Source organism: Struthio camelus, chromosome 4 (assembly GCF_040807025.1).
Source record: "Struthio camelus isolate bStrCam1 chromosome 4, bStrCam1.hap1, whole genome shotgun sequence".
NCBI lineage: Eukaryota > Metazoa > Chordata > Aves > Struthioniformes > Struthionidae > Struthio > Struthio camelus.
In genome coordinates, this window is record NC_090945.1 from 65,949,025 (window position 1) to 65,965,782 (window position 16,758).

Consider the following 16,758-nt stretch of genomic DNA (forward strand, 5'->3'; position numbering starts at 1 on the left):
GATCCTTATTAACACTGTTGATGATTGTTGGGGAAAAAGTAATTTTGATGAGTGATTTCTGACAATTTAATGGAATTAATGCCATACAGATCTAACATGGCTATCATTTTTATTCTGATTTACTCCTCCCGCCCTTGGCCAATTTCTGTTCCTTGCTCTAAAATATTATCACCTCATAAAACTTAAAATAGTTTGAACAATTATGGTCATCAGTATGAACCAGAAAAGTAAATAAAACATGACTTTATTACCTTCATGACAATAATGGGTAGTGATGTACTGCTCTTGATATTCTGCATTTCTCACTAATGCTGCAACTGGGTGGATGTGATTATCAATAATTTTCTATATGCAGGAAAAGTCTGCTTTCAGGTTTGTAGTGTACATGCCACATACTTTCCAAACAACACTACCAGGTAGGTTTTGCATTTTCCTGTCAGCTTTCAGAAAGATATTAACAGTGGTAAATGTGGTAATATTTCAGTAGATAATGCAAAAATTGTTGCATCTCTTGTCCATTTTTCTATCCTCTCAAATGGCAAACACATACTTATTTTAGCACAAGAAGTTAAAAGCATAGCTACTCAATCATAACAAGAAAAATACTGAGCATAACAAATCATTACCATAGAACTTTATTTTATATTATTATTACCTTTACTACTATTAATGGTAATGCCACAAGACATAAATATGTTTTAAAAAAACCTTATATATCTGGCCTACGTTACTGAGGTTCTATAGAAAGCCACAGCACAAGGATGATAGCTATCAGTTAAGTCCTACAGGATATGGAAATGCCAAGAAATGCCTTGCTTTTGAAACCCTTGTACTTTTAAGAATGGGCCTTATGCTGAGACGATCAGAATTTTGAAAATTAATGCAGCTTTAAATCAGTTTATGTTACCTGAGAATGCTAACACTGTAGTGATATAACAGGAATTATCATGAGACAGTAGCCTAGCAAAAGGGTTTCAGAATTGGTCTTCTGGGCTTCAAACATCTACATTGTTTATAAGTTCCACTTTCTATTTTGCATCTGACTCTTAAGTTTTTATTTGCAACTAGATTTGTGAGCTTTTGGTCTGCACGTATATGACTGCACAGATCTAGCATACGATTTGTCCAAATTAAGTCTTTCAACAATTCCATATCTGAGAGAAACAATTGTAATAGGATACGCCTTTGCATATAACATTGGCGGTAATATGCTAAATTTAGTCTTACGTCATTCAGAAATACTGTTGCATCCTTTGTCTACATCATTAATCAATGAACTACTGTAAAATATTTCTCCACTGCAAACTTATGCACTTATGCAATCCACAATTAAAGGTAAGAGAGTTATTTTTGTCAAATCAGATATTGTATCTATTTAAAACTGTAAAAGTATAATTTATAATATGTAATTATGATTAACAAAGACTATCAATAATTGAATGATAAGATTATATTATAGTAAGATCAGAAGTATAATTACTATTTTAAATACACAAGCTTCTTTCTATGCATCTCCAGTTAAATAGCCAGTCCATGAAATAAACTTATTTTCATCTTACTCACTATGCCTGTGAGGGAGAGGACATTCTCATCCATGTGGTACCATCTAAAATGGCCAAATTTATCACGTAAACAGAACTGTGAAACTGCACAGTGTAATGGCAAAGCACAAGAACAAGTCAATTATATTTTGAAAAAGCTTTCTCAAAATATGTTGCTTCCAGTGTAGTGTACTATGTATAAGGTGGTTTCTCTGTTCTAGAAATACACTTGAAGTTGTAAGTGTTTCCTTTAAGAAAAGCCATCTTTATAATTACTCACTCAACCTCCTTTCATGCTGAGTGGCCTCATCAGCTGTAGCTATGGCCAGAAATTTTAGGGGAAAAGCTAAGGTGGGTTTTCAAAAGCACTCAGAATTGCCCTAGATGCTTCTAGTGAAATTTCTGATAATCTCATGTGGCTAGCAGGCTAGTACAGTCAGTCCTTCTGAGACAAATCAGTTATCTAGAGCCATAATGGACCTATGCCTAGGAGATACTAAATGGCTCGGGGAGGATGATTTTGCTGCTGCTCTCCTCCTCTTCCTCATTTTCGTCGTACTCAGTTCAACTAAGAATTAAAAGGAAGTACGTAAATATGATAAAATTAGATTTTAAGGCTATGCTTTGTGAGGTCACTTCCATGACTTCATTGGTCTTCCTCTCCCTCTGTAACTCGGGTGTGCAGAGGGAGCCTTTAGTGAGATGAGTAGGTCCATGCTGGTGTAAAACTGGGGTGAGATAATAGAATTGTGTACCTGGAATCCTCATATTTTTATGATTTCTTAAAGGACAGGACAGAAAAATTGTAGTAAAAAAAGATATAATTTCAGAACAATGACCTTGCAGACAGCTTCAGCCTTTCTGTAAGAAGTTCTATTTAATGATTCTGTGTACTTTATTTCATAATTAGAGTTTTTAAAATCCCTATGCCTTGTATACATGCTGACTCAATCTAGAAAAAGAAAATAAAAATGGGAAATTAAAAGGCGGACCTTTTCCACACGTAAAGGAATTTGACTGCAAGTAATATAACCAGATGGATGTGTATATATTTAAAAAAGCACTAATGAATATGTAGATTTTCTGTTGTTGTGTTTTCCTATTCCTTGGATGGCAGAAAAGCAGAGGAGAAGGCAATCTGCTTCTTATTTTTGCAAGTTCTTCCATGCAAAAGATAATCTACTGGGTACTGGAGCGCTTATAATATAAGCAACCCTTTTTGTGACTTTCTGTTGCTGCAGGTTTGTAATGGTCCAAGGCACTTTAATAATTAGTCTACAGGGAGCCTTAATAGAGTAGGGCAACTCTTTTAATTGACTTAATCCCCAGTACATGAGTTGAGCATGAGACATCAAACCACATTTTAGCTCGAAGGGTATGTGAACTCAGAGGAAATCTCATTTTTAACTACAGTGGCACTGCATTCTGTCTTTCCTTCTAGCACAGTGTGGTGTGTAGCTAAACACATTGTGCCATGCTGGCCTGTGGGAACTTAAGCCTTTATTTTCAGTAGACTTAATAATAACTGAAGGTAGCAATTTCAGAATAATTATTTTAAGATTCAAAAAGATCATAGGGTGGCAGACATATCTCATTTTTTCAAAAAGTAATTAAGAAATGACTCTACTCAGCTTTTGTTACATTTCTGTTTTACTGATACTCAAAAAAGAACTGTACCTGCTTAAAATATACAAAAGGCATGCTGATAATAATATTTTTGACTACAGCCTTTGTAACATTTTTTAAAATTAAAATCATTCTATATTCTTAGGAATTGATACTGAGAAAGTGATTCCAGTATACAATTATGCTGCAAACATGTTTTATATTTATAAGGATTTATTTTGTACTTTATATTATATCCTCACTTCTTATCAGGGTTTGTGATAACTTTTAATAGCAGGAAAAGAGATAAACTTCCTGAAGAGAACAAGCCAGCGGCCTTTCTGTTTTCATCTCTCTGTTACTGTTCACATCTTCAGTAATATTTTCAACAATGTGAATTTTGCTTTAGGAGTATTTCCTTGAGGTACCTTAGACTGTATGAAAATAGTGATTATCACTGCATTTTATGGAGTGTCACTGCGGACAGCTAACACTGCTGAAAGGAAAAAGGTCAATGTAATCACAAAGTACCCGTGTGAAAGACATAGCTTTACTATAAGGTATATATTTTTCTGAAAGAACATTGTTAACAGCAAAGTATATTAGACATACCTTTTCTTTTTCTTTACAGAGGGCTGTTTTGGCAGTACCGTTATTAGCTGCTGGTTTCCAAACAAGCAAATGAGAAATGTGTTTAAACAAAATGAGGTATAAAGGGCTCTGGTACTAATCTACTGTTGAGCTCTTGAGGGAGAAAAATAATCACTTTACTTACCCTTCTTTCTCCTACCATACTTTTGTCTGTCACGATGGCTGAATGTTTTGGGGAAGATACTTCTTAAGATGCGTACAGTTAGTAGTAATGCCTCTAATGCTATGAGAAACTTTTTAAAAAAATCATATTCAGGTAAAGCAAGCCTTTAGCTGGAGCAACTGAATATTCCATTGTTATCAGGACATAACTGTGTTGGTAATAAATAGTTTTATGGCTTATAGTATATTTCCTGACAAGTGGCTTTTTAAGATATGGAAAGAATAAACTATGTTTTGTGTATTGCATATTTGAATTAAGTACTCAAAAATAGTATAGCTAGAAAAAATGGGCACACACCTGTTGTTCTACCTATTACAGACAAGTTTAATTTTTTTCATTAAAACACTTCTTTTTTAATACTGTTGTATGTATTCAAAAGCACTGCATTTTATAGTGAATTCAATTTCTTATATTATTAGTCCTTTTATGAGAAGAAAAATTCAATTTCTTCAAATATCTCGATATAGTCTAGTTAGTTTTCATAACTATACATCTTTTATAATAAATGAGTTTTAATTAGTTGCTATCCTTGGCCATGTACAAGAGGAAAGAATCATCTTACAATTCGTCTATTGTTAGGTTATTCTCAATTAAAAACGTCCCATATGTTTAAGAAGTTCAGGCTACTCTTCTTCCAACTAAATCTACATTAATTCATGAAATTCTAAGTAGCTTTCAAGTGCTTCTCTTTGTTCCTATTTTAGAAGAAAGCTCAATTTTTTTAACTCAAAGGTCTGAAAGAAGAGCCCTAGAAAATGTCTCCAGATGAGTCCAAAGTTATCCATTCCTGTACAACAAATCAAAGTCTCCAACCAAATATCCCCAAACTTACATTACCTGAAACTTTTCAACATTCCAATTATTTTTATTTGGAATATAACAAAGTCTGAGTTGGCCTGGAATATGGTTCAACTGCCTTCAGGATTCAAAGAGCAGACATGCCTAATTCTCATCTTCAGTTTGTTTTATATTTTACCATTCTCAGTTTGCTTTTAGGGTCAAAGGTTTCAGGTTGGAAGATATACCTCAAGAGGTCATCTACTCCAGTCTCAAGCTCAAAATAGGGTCAGACCAGATTGCTCAGATCTATGTCCAGTTAAGTCTTGAAATCATCCAAGGACTGACTGTATAACCTCTCCGGGCAGAAGTGAAAAGCAACTCTGCGAAGGAAGAAGTTAGGATTTGTGCCCATCTGTAGCATACTCCTTTTCCAAATGTTAGAAGCAGGTATGATTGCAGATAAGAATTACTGTAGCATATAAGATAAACTCATAAAAGTGGATTATAAAGGACATTATCTCACCTGCTTGCTTGTTTTTTTGTTTATTTTTTTTGCAACGTGGTGACTTACAATTGTTTTGGTTTGCTTATTCAAAATTTCCTTTATTCCTTACCTATTATTCCTTACATTTTATGTATATTTTCCCATTATTTTCCCACAATGCGTAGCCTGACTGAAATCTCTAACATTGGAATAGAAAGCATTTTGCCATAAATCGTGCAGTTTGGGCTTACTCAACAAATACCTCGGCTGAATTGTCAGAACTGCCTTAGGGATGCTAGATTACAGTTGATTTTTTTGTTATAAACTCCAATCATAGATGTGTCTATGGACCTCATGGCTCTCTGTAACTACAGTTTTCCAACTATAGTGGAAACCAGGGCAAATATGTAAGAGTTTTAGAGTTTCCCATGATTTGATGCAAATTTCTGAGGCTTATCCCTTCCTAATTAGAAAAGAGAGACAAGAAGAAAGACATAAAAATTTCTGAAACATCTGGAAACATGACTGCAAATGTCTATATTATCCAAACTATTTCAATGACACAAGTAGCCACATCATCCTGTCATCTTCTGTTAATGGTGACATTAAAATATCAACACTGTATAAGTGCATAGATTGCTAAAACAAAAGAGATAGAGAGAACAAGAGACTACTAATAAATCAGGGCAGAAAATCTTGCACTACTCATTTTATCTACAGATCACCACATTTTTGATTAACTATCTGCTCACAGTTAATTATTTAGATGCTTGGAGGCATTAGCAATTAGAGATAAGTTCTTTTACGCATAATTCAAATTATAGATATGAAAATAAGAAAAAAAGTCAGTTTATTCAGGTATAGTTGCCATTGATACTATTATTAATACATTTCAACCAGGAGAGGAAAAAGCTGCAACTAAGTCTCAACAGTCTATATCCCATGCAAAATTTCTTTTTCACTAGACTTAACAGAATATCTGTTAGGAAGTGGCAGTTATCATTACTACTCCAGGAGCTATTCAGGCAACAAAATATATGAGGTTTGGCAGTGCTGATTCATCAACTAAGAGATCTCTTTCCTGCATTAAAATAGAGACACAGGAATAAAGGACTGCAGTATATGGAGAGATAAGTGCAAATGAAAAAATGGAAGAAAATTCAATTTCTCTGAAGTAACATGCATGAGTGTATTTCTGTGCTATTATCTATTGATAGTGCTGCCTGTTAAGAGGTGAAAAAACATGGAATGTGTTGGCTTAGAGAAGAAAAAACAAAAGGTGAAAGTGATTTTTTTCTGATTAAACAGGTCTTTTGCTAAAGCTAAAATAGTTAAATCATACTGAATTTAAGCATGCTTCAGCTAGAATCAGTAATGCATAACTACATTTGCATTGACAAGAACACACTAATAATTAAGTTATTATCAGAGTTTCACAGTGCGAAATAAAAAAAGTCCATATTCATTTTTCCCATTATGAAAAGTAATAATTCTATTTTACCAGTTTCTGTGCTTAGCAGTGCACATATTAGACCACCTACCATACTTTATCCATTTATTTAATGTTTCTGTAATTGAAGATTAATCTACATGTATGGTTAGTAGTGGAATTCTATAATGGAACTGTTTTATTCCCGCAATATGCAGGAATAAAATGTTTGTCTTTACTCTAGAAGAACAATTATGGACAAATATTACTAACTGAAAACATTACAACATTTCAGCAAAATTCCTCAGCAGATTTTTCAGTGAGCAACTAAACAATATTCATCCTGGTCTAATTGTGAGGCATGTATCTCTGCGTTTTACTAATAGTAATAAGATTTACATTGCTTTTATCTCAGTTAGAAATGCAGAAGTAATAAAGCTTTTTGAAAACAAAGGTGGAATCTATTCTCTTTCTTACTCAATAAAGCGATTTAATTAAAAACTCTTAGATCAAAATCCTTTTCTCAAGATATTCAGAGATGAATGCCTTCACCACACCTGTTACACGTAGTTAGGTCAGCTATGCTGGTGATGGTAATTCAGCTGGATAGACTGCAATCCGTTTTTCAGATTCAAAGTGAGATTATGAGTAGGATCAACTTACATCACAAATTAATCAAATTTGTACACTTTTGCTATCTAATGATGTCTTTACAGTTCGGATCCAGAAGAAGGATCTACATGTGAGGGCTGGATCATGGAATACGGTCTTATTCCAACACATATTGAGAGGACATGAAAATAAATTATCAAAACACTTTAGAGTATACCCTTATTTTAAGATGGAAATAAAGCACCTTCCAGGAATTGAAATACCTATCCTGTAATAGAGGATTCCCATGTTCCTATGGTCCTAATGGTGATCTAACATCTGAAGATTTTAGAAGATATCATATCACTCTGATCTATTGCCATAATGATGTCAGATAAATTTTACACTTCCTCACTAGGATTATTTAGTGGGAAACGAGATCTCTGTAGTTCTTCTATATCATTTCTGCACTTGACAGCCTTCTTCCAGATTATAACATTAATAATTTCCATAAAATCACAATGTCTGTTATCAGCTAGGTTTCGTCTTAATAACTGAAGAGAAGCAGATTGAGCTTAATACGTTTTCTTAAAGAAAAGAAAAACTATTTCTGTAACATAATTTCTGTTCCTTATACAACTGAGTGCTCTGTGAAGAAATACACTTAAATAGTTTCTACTGTTAAAAGCTGCACTGGGGAGAAGAAGAAGTAGCTTCTTTTCTTTCTGTCTGCCTCTCTCTCTCTCTTTTTTTTTTAAGAATTCTAATTTTAAAATGTCTGTAAGCACTTTTGATTGCACCACTGCTAGTATTTTAATGTTTTTTCTGTAATTCAGTCATAAACACTATTTATTCGATAATGAAACTATTTGAAACATATTTGAGGTCTAGGGAAGTTCACTTATATTTAGTAATGTATTAGTTGGTATAGCTCCAGTAAATGCTGCCCTAAGCCCTGCCCCATCTGACAAAGCACCACCTTGGCAACAGGGATGGCTGACCAGAGTATGTATCTGCTCTCGGGCAGCCTCCATTTTCAGACAGAATATTAATATAACATTAGCTCTCATCAGTCCGCCAGCAGATTTGTGTCAGCTCCTTAGATTTCTTTATTTTTTATATTAACATCCTTATATAAACAGGTCAAGAATGAACAAATATTCCATTGAAATAGCCATACTTCTGGAGAAATAAATGTTATCAAGAGGGTACAGCAAGGAACCAGGGCTGCTCACCAGGTCAGCTTCCCAGATATATCAGGGTGTGAATTAGCACCTCCTATATTCTCCACTCAGTCTCATTTCATACAGGGCAGGGCACCATGAAATTCTATATTGCATATTCAAAGGGAGCTCAGTTACCAAAACTATCTTACCCTCAAAACCACAGAATATTAGATCAAAAAGTAAACATTTAGGAACCTAAATATATGTCTCAGAGTCTTATTCTGCACTTATGCAGAACAAAGAGTCCCAAGAGAGTGAAAGAAGTTTCCTAAAAGCGAACTCAAACCAGCAAGCATCAAGTTGTCAGGGAGTAGGGGAGCACTCCTGGAGAAGACTGATCACATCCTTAAACTTTTCCTTTGTCTCTGTGCTTCAAGGTTTTTTCCCTGAAGCTTCCTGTTTCATTCTTTGAGCCTTTTTCTCATTGTCCTTTTTTTGAAATGACACAATAAGAACTTTTTCCCTTGGCAAAAACATTCTTCTGCTCATAGGTGTTGTGGAGGGGCCTAGAGGAAGGGAAGAGGCAGAGGGAGGAAAATCTGATGGCCTGCCGGTGCATTCCTGTGAGTTCCTGTTTGCACTGCACAGTAGATAAACAGCAAATTTTCATTAGGGGGGAAGGGACTCAAAAGAAGTCCCAAGAGAATAAGGAAAGCAGAGACTAGATCAAAGTTACTGGTTTAGTGACTGGACTTTCACAAGTACTGAGCCCTAGCATCCTCTGAAGCCAATGGGAGCTGCAGGCAATTAGCTTCTTTGTGACTGAGCCACAGGTACATACACAAGACAGCCTGCTGAGTATTTATATGTATAAATACATTGCTTGTTTGCACCTGAAGTTTCTACGGAGTCAGTAGGCGGGTCTGTTAGGATACAGGAACTGTCTGTGGGCACTCAGAAACATTTGGCCTCAGCACTGCCAGCTTCACTTACTTCTATTTGGCAAAGGATAGTCCTCATAGTTGAAGTCAGTAGTTAGTCAGTATCTTTACTTTGGGGATGTCTCTTTCTGTGTACTATTACTGAAGCCCCTGAAAGTTTAGGTCTTCAGCCTTTCTGAACGCAGTCTGTTTAAGATACCTAAAAATAGAGAAGCATTTCACCTTTACCTGTTACTAATTTATCAGTTGCTGCATTGCTCTTGTCAGAGGTCCTAATATTACTTTCCCCTAACCTCTTACTGACTTCTCCTCTATTTCTAGTCTAGCATATTTTGAACAAGTCTCTGAAAATTTGTATTAATAGGAAATATGTATATTTCTGCTGGGCAGTAAAAGAGTGACATCTGCAGTGGGCCTCATTTTGTAAACTTCCCAAGTTGGGAATCTAAAAATGGAGATGCCAATAGTCACTCATCCTTTAACAAATCATGAAGGATTATGTTAATGGGTTAATTATTTATTTGCTCCAAAATTTTCCCAACAGGTAAAATATACCTGGTTTTATAGCAAAATGATGCCAATGCTATGCAAGGCCATTTAATTCTGTACCTTTCAGTCAAGTATGTCAAGGCACGTAAGTGATACTGGGGTGGCAGAGTAAGATACATGACCAAAGGCTGCCTTTTTACTCCATAGCCTCTCATCCTCAGCTGACATCACAAATCACTGTCATTGTTGGAAAGCTGCAGTGAAGAGTGGCACTATTTACCCAGATACTGTAAAACACCACCTGGTATTTTACATAAACTACATGGTAAATCATGGTAACATTGCAGTATTATTTTACAATAGCACCATAAATAACCTGTGCCATGACCACAAATCTATATCCGTATCAGCAGTAGCAACCTCTGGGACTAAAAAAGTCTTCCTCTTTACCTGTAAAAATATTCTTGCTATTCTGGCTTTTCTCAGTGTCTAGTAACTGAGTAACATATTCTCATCCACTCTATGAAAATGAGTTCTGAATAAATACTTGAAGAAGGGTAGTTTAAGTACTTGACAACACTTATAGTCAAGATTCACTGTATTTTCTGTTTCAGGAATGAATGCATGCAGGGACATCCTCCCATACTGCTGTTTTGTTATCATTTAAGTGAGTTCCCACAATACAAAAGTAGTATCCAGCTACAGAGTTTTGATCAAAAGAGAAAAAATATATGTTACTCAGCTCTAGGCCACAATTTATTCCTGGAGTTACTAAAAGAATTTGAGGAAGCAAAAGAAGAGACAGAGAACAAATGGATAATGCTGGATAGACCAGTTTTCTTCTATACATTGTATTATGACCTGCTAGGACAGTAGTAATAATTGTATCCAGTGTCTTTATGTACCTGCGCATATTGCATAGTCATTAACCTTGCGCCAGATAAGATAGCCAGGGTGTAATGACTCCTTCATGTTTGTTATTCTGATGTGTTTATCAAAACCAGCACATAAAATAACTACCCATTTTTCAGCAAAAAGAGTTTCTAACTGTCATCTTCAAAATCTAATATATTTTTCAATGTGCTCCTCAGGAAGCTGTTAAGGGAGTTAGCAGAGTGATACCTGACACTTTCTTGCTGTCATTCTATTCAGTATGCCTTAAATACTATAAAAAGTACCTACTAAAAATTCAAGACTGTCCTAGAATTAGCATATCACCCTCTGCTTTGCCTATTCTGCCATTGTGTATTTTGTTCACAGTTAGCCTTTGCTTTGCCCATAGGCATTCCAGAAAGAGTTAAAGAATAGAACAAGTAAAAGTACAAAGCTTTCAATTATTTCATGTTTCAATATGCACATAAGGAGATTATTTTTCTCGTACAGACTCTGAAGATGTGTGCATGCTTTTACTGAGTGGCTAGATTTTTTCTGCAGATTTAGCAAAGCCCTGCCAGAAGATGTTTAATGCTGTCATCGATATTCGCTCTGCTGTCAGGGATATTAAACTGAGAAGAAAGACCTGGCACATTGACTTTCTCTTCAAGCTTTGATAGTATGTTGGCTGTAGTTTAGCAGTGTGAAAATAGTGTTGCACTGCAAGCAAAAACAGTGAATTTTTTTCCAGTCAGTTTAGAAAAGTTGTGAGGAAAAAAACAGCTTCAGATAACATAGCCTTTGCAAAAAGAAAAAAAAAATCAAGTTTTGTTTCTGTTTTTAAATAAATCTACCTTTGTTCTTATTTCAAAATTAACTATACTGTTATAAAGCACTGGACATTAAGAGGCAATTTTAGTTTTGAGAATCACACAGGCTTTCATCTGATATTATTCCTTTACCTGTCCTGTAGCATTAAACTATTAAAAAAGAAATATGCAGCAAATTTAATTTTAACATATTTACTATGCAGTAATTAACCTAAAAGAGAGGAATTGGTTCCTATGGTGTATACCTGTATATGAGAGGTCTAAACGCCAGCAACTGGAAAGACCTTGGTGTGCTCCTATTTCCTCACTGAATTAAATGTGTCTGTGTATGTGTGTATGCGTCATTTGCTATCAAAGACCAAGCTGGACTAGCAGGCAAGTAGAAAGAAACTCACATACCAGTTAAGGGAGTCCATGGTCCAGACATGGATATTGAATGGACTTAGTGACTGTGCTGATCTTCAGTGGATCCATGAACACGGGCATGCTTGTTAATCTAGAGAGGGAAGGCGTGTGTGTTTTCACCAATGAACTTCAATCCTCATCAGTTAGAGATTTTCTGTAGGTAGGAATGAGCAAATTTAAATATTACAAAGAAGCAGAGAGAAATGATTTAAAGGTTGCGGGTAGAAATATTTCCTTGAACAATTTGACAAGTACCTGAAAGATAAGATTGCAATATCCTAGCTAAGTGGAGAAGAAAAATATTATACTGGCTCTTTCACCTGTCTAACCACTGAAAAACAGTTGAGAATCATTTAACCACAAGTTCAAAGTTATTCAGAGCACGTTGCAGTCACTTCTTTAACACTTTTTAGTCTCAGAGGCCAGATTGTTCACTGATGTAAATTGCCCTGACTCCACACTGCATCTTTGTTTGCCTGAGCATTTCTACTGTTTTGAAGCAAAAGAAATTTTGTAAGCTTTATACATCTTTTAAATGAGAACTTTTGTGAATGAGAAAATATGCAGCTAGAAAATCTGTAAGTCTGCCCTGGCCTGCTAATCCTGGGTTTTAACTGCAAACACAAAGAAATGGTGTTGCCTCTTCTATGGTTTTACATCATCATGTTTTATAGCGATATATGCCTTAGCAATAGTATCTCAATAATATATAATGTCACAAGTGGAAGACTTCACAAGCTGAGAATAGATGTGGATATGGAGCCACGAATTCGTTTAGCAATGAATGAATTGAATTAATGTTTAAATGGAAGCTATTACAGTGTTTAGAAAGAACAACAGGGCTGTAATCTCACAATCATACCAAAATTACTGGGGATTTCCACTATTTTTAATTGTACCAGAAATAGATTAATGATGTAACATTTCCTATTTCATTTTTATTACCCAGAATTAGATAAGAGAATCTACTGCCTGCCATTTCTAATTTAGATTGTATTATTATTATTGCTTTTATTATGTATCTTTCAAATGACCATTTTATTTGTATGCTTTGCAAGTAACTGACCCTTCCAGGTTCCCAGGTGCATAGAGGGCCGAACCCCATCCCACGGGATGACTTCCTGGCTTGTCCTCAGCCATGCCTCATCACCACAGCCCTGCCCAGTGATCACTGGACTGTGTCTGACTCCGGTTACCCTCACTCGGCCTGATCCTCACCCTGACCCACTGGGTCACATTCCTGGCTTGACCTTGCATGTGCCTCATCACCACAAACTTGCTTGATGACCTGGGTCCTTGGTGGAACCCTCAGACCAGGCTGCCACCCCTGCTCCCTCAGAAGCAGTGGGATGGGGTCCTGGCTGCACAGGGAGCTCCTCCCTATCCTCACTGCTGCTTGACACCTGTATACAAACACAGGAGGCAAGAGGGTCAGTGGAAGTCTGTGCAGCATTGCAGAGCTCTGATGTCACGAGGATTAGAGAGATGTGGTGGGGTAGAACAACTGGAGAGGGATTTCTTGAGTATGTAGAGATAATTGTTTTGATACAATGCTGCATGAGGCTACTAGGCTACATGCTCTGCTGGATCTGCTACTCACAAATAAGGAAGAGCAGGTTACTGGTGTGATGGTTAATAGCAGCCTTGCTTGCAGTGATCATGAGACAGCAGAGTTTAAGATCCTGAAGGAAATACTAAATAAACAAACTCCTGGACTGCAGGAGAGTGTATTTAGTCTTTTACTTATAGGATGGATCTCTAGGGAGTCTGTCCTGAAAGCCGAAAGAGCACAAAGGTACAAGCTGAACTTCAAAGATAGCTTCTTCAAGGCACAAGAATGGTCTAGCCCAATGTGCAAAAAATATGAGTGGGCACAGCAGGACACCACCTTGGCTGAATGTAAAACTCCTTTCTGAGCTTGAACACAAAAAAAGGAATCGGAAGTAGGGATAGGCTGCTACGGAGGAATACAGAACCATCGCTCAGGCAAGTAGGATAGAAATAGAAAACCAAACCCTGTCTAAATTTGAAACTGGTGATTGGTGTGAAAGGTAAGAGGAAAGGTACATTGGCAGTAAAAGGAAGACCAAGGATAATGCTGGCCTACTACTGATTTTTGTAGGTGACCTACTCATGATTTTTGTAGGTGACCTACTCATGAAGGTCACAGAAAACAGTGAGGTACTTAATACTTTTTTTTGTCAGTCTTTATTGGAAAGGTCTGTTCTCAAGCCTTCTAGATCTCAGACGGGGTCTAGTAGCAGAGTTTGAAGGAGAAAGGTGTTACACACAGTAGTGGAAGGATGAGTTAGGGCCCACTTAAGTAAACTGGATCTAGTTTACTTACACAGTGGAACTGGACGAGAAAGCTGAGGAAAGATTTAGCTGAAACCTTCAACTGTCTAAAGGAGGGTTACAAAGAAGACAGAGACAGATTCTTCTCAGAGCTGCAGAGCAAGATGTATGAGACGATCAACACAGGCTGCAGCAAGGGAAATTCTGGATGGGCTTAAGAAAAAAAGTTACAGTAAGGGTGGTTAACATTGAAACAGGTTGTCTAGAGATGCTTAGAAAAATCAGTCTATGGAGATATTTTAAACCTGACTGGAAATGGTCCTACGCAACCTGCATTCAATGGAGGATTTGACCAGATGATCTCCAGAGTTCCCATGCAATACAATTATTTTCTGTGATTATGCTATTTTTATTGTGATTTTAGGTTAGCAATGAAAACAGAAGAAGACTGAGCAAAGAATGGGCATACCATATTGCACTTTCCCTGCAGAGACCCTTTATATAGCCAGGGCAGCTAATGAGTTAATAGCACTCGGAAATAGAACCATTTTTTGGGGATGTCTTTTTTGCATCTGCTTCAAACAGAAGACAAATAAACTCAGTTACAGGGTGGGGCTCAGTGGAATGTCTGGTAGAATTCGGTGTAGCAGAATTATTTCGGGAGATATTTGCGTTCTGTTGCAGACTGCTTATTGGAGAACTGTGCTTGGAGTTCATGTGTTTGCAACGGCAGCTGAAGGCTCAGAAGAGAGATAGGATGAAAAGTTATTTCCTTCTAGCTAGATAGACTGAACTGCTATCTAATCAGGCCATTTTAAGTTGCTGCTAAAGAAGATATTGGGAGGCTGGTAGAATTTACTTAGGTCTAACTCTACTGTACTGAACTGAAATGGTAGTAATTTTAAAAGTATTATTTTAGTTTTCTGTGAGTCTGCATTTCACAGTAATAGTTGCAGAAGAAAATGTGTTCCATTTCTTTAAGCTCCTGAAAAATTCATTTTGTTTTGTCAGAGAATAGAGGAATAGTAGGCAACTTTATCATTAAAAAAAATTCTTTTTGTTCTGTATCTCTGAGGAACTATTTCAGCTGTATACATGCATGACCATAATAGATCACTAACTGACATCTACAGACTGAAAAACAGATCAAGGACTACGCTCAAAATCTACCTACCAGGCAGGTCTCAGAAAGCAGTGGGGAAACTGAAAACATAGACAGCTGGAACATGGCCAAATGAGATTTGCTCTAATTTAGTTTGCAAAGGTTCAAAACCTAGCTAAGGCAAGGAGGGAGTTTTGAGGAAGCATTTAGAAAAGAAGCCATAATCTATCTATGATGACGCAGGCTTCTATTGTGGGTAGTGTCAGGTAATAGAGTGAAATGGCTGGCTACCGTGCTCAAGTACGGGATTTGTCTCTGCTTCAGTTAGTCAGAGGGACAGAGAAAGTGAAAGAATGAGGCAATCAGACTTCCCTGTAAAGGAGGTTAAACTATGAGAAAGGCATATTAAGAAATGGAAAATGTAGACTATCTAAATGTTTATTTAGAAAGCATCTGCCTGTTCAGTATCTGTAAGATATACTTCCCCAGAGTTAGAATTGAACTCTGATTCTGCTGCTGGTGTAGAAGGCGCTAAAGAGTGCAGTACAGAAGATGAGATAAGGCAAAGTGGGTGGAAATTATAGTCCAGTTTGCATTGGCGGGGTTATGCCAGCCCAAGCCAAATTCAGTTACGGAACCAGGACAGGATCCCTACCTCCCTTAGCGTTGCCTTTGCAAATGATATCACATCAGCTCTTCTTGTCTTTCACAGTGAAGGGCCACTGAAGCCACTCCCAAAGCCACTGCCTTGGTAAGAAAAACACTCTTTAGATTGCTCCTCCCAGATCCCCTGCAGAGTGACTGCATGTCTGGTACACTACTTGTACTGTTACAGGCAGGCTGGCAATGAGCCGGCGCAAATGTGGTCAGCAGAAACGTGGCCTCACAAAGCCACAAACACGTTCAATGGAGACTTTACAGGGTACATATGACTTGTCTGTTTGTGCCGTACTGGCCAGCCAATGGCTAGGTATTGTACCAGGACTGCAAGGGATAGGCACTAACCTATTGATATGGGTGAGTATTTGCACTGAATGAGGGCAGGGAGCCAACTCTTTTTTCTTATGAATAAACTGCAGATGCTTCTGTAAATTTCCTGAGCGTACAGGAATCCCATGATCAGAGAGCTTGATATTTGCATGTGGGCAAATATTCTTCCTGATTTGCAGTGCTAGTCTTTTCCATTTAAATAATTATAGGCATAAAGTAGGAGTACAGTGGATGAAAATGTGGGTCACATTTATGTCGCCAATTAGTCATGAAACTTGCAATCATGAAAGCCTCTTCAACTCTGCAACGGTCTGAAAAAATATACACAGTTGTCAGCTAGGCAGAGCCCATATGCTGAATGACCTTTTGTATTTCCATAATGCACTAGGTGACAGACATTTTGACCACACTGAACTCACTGAG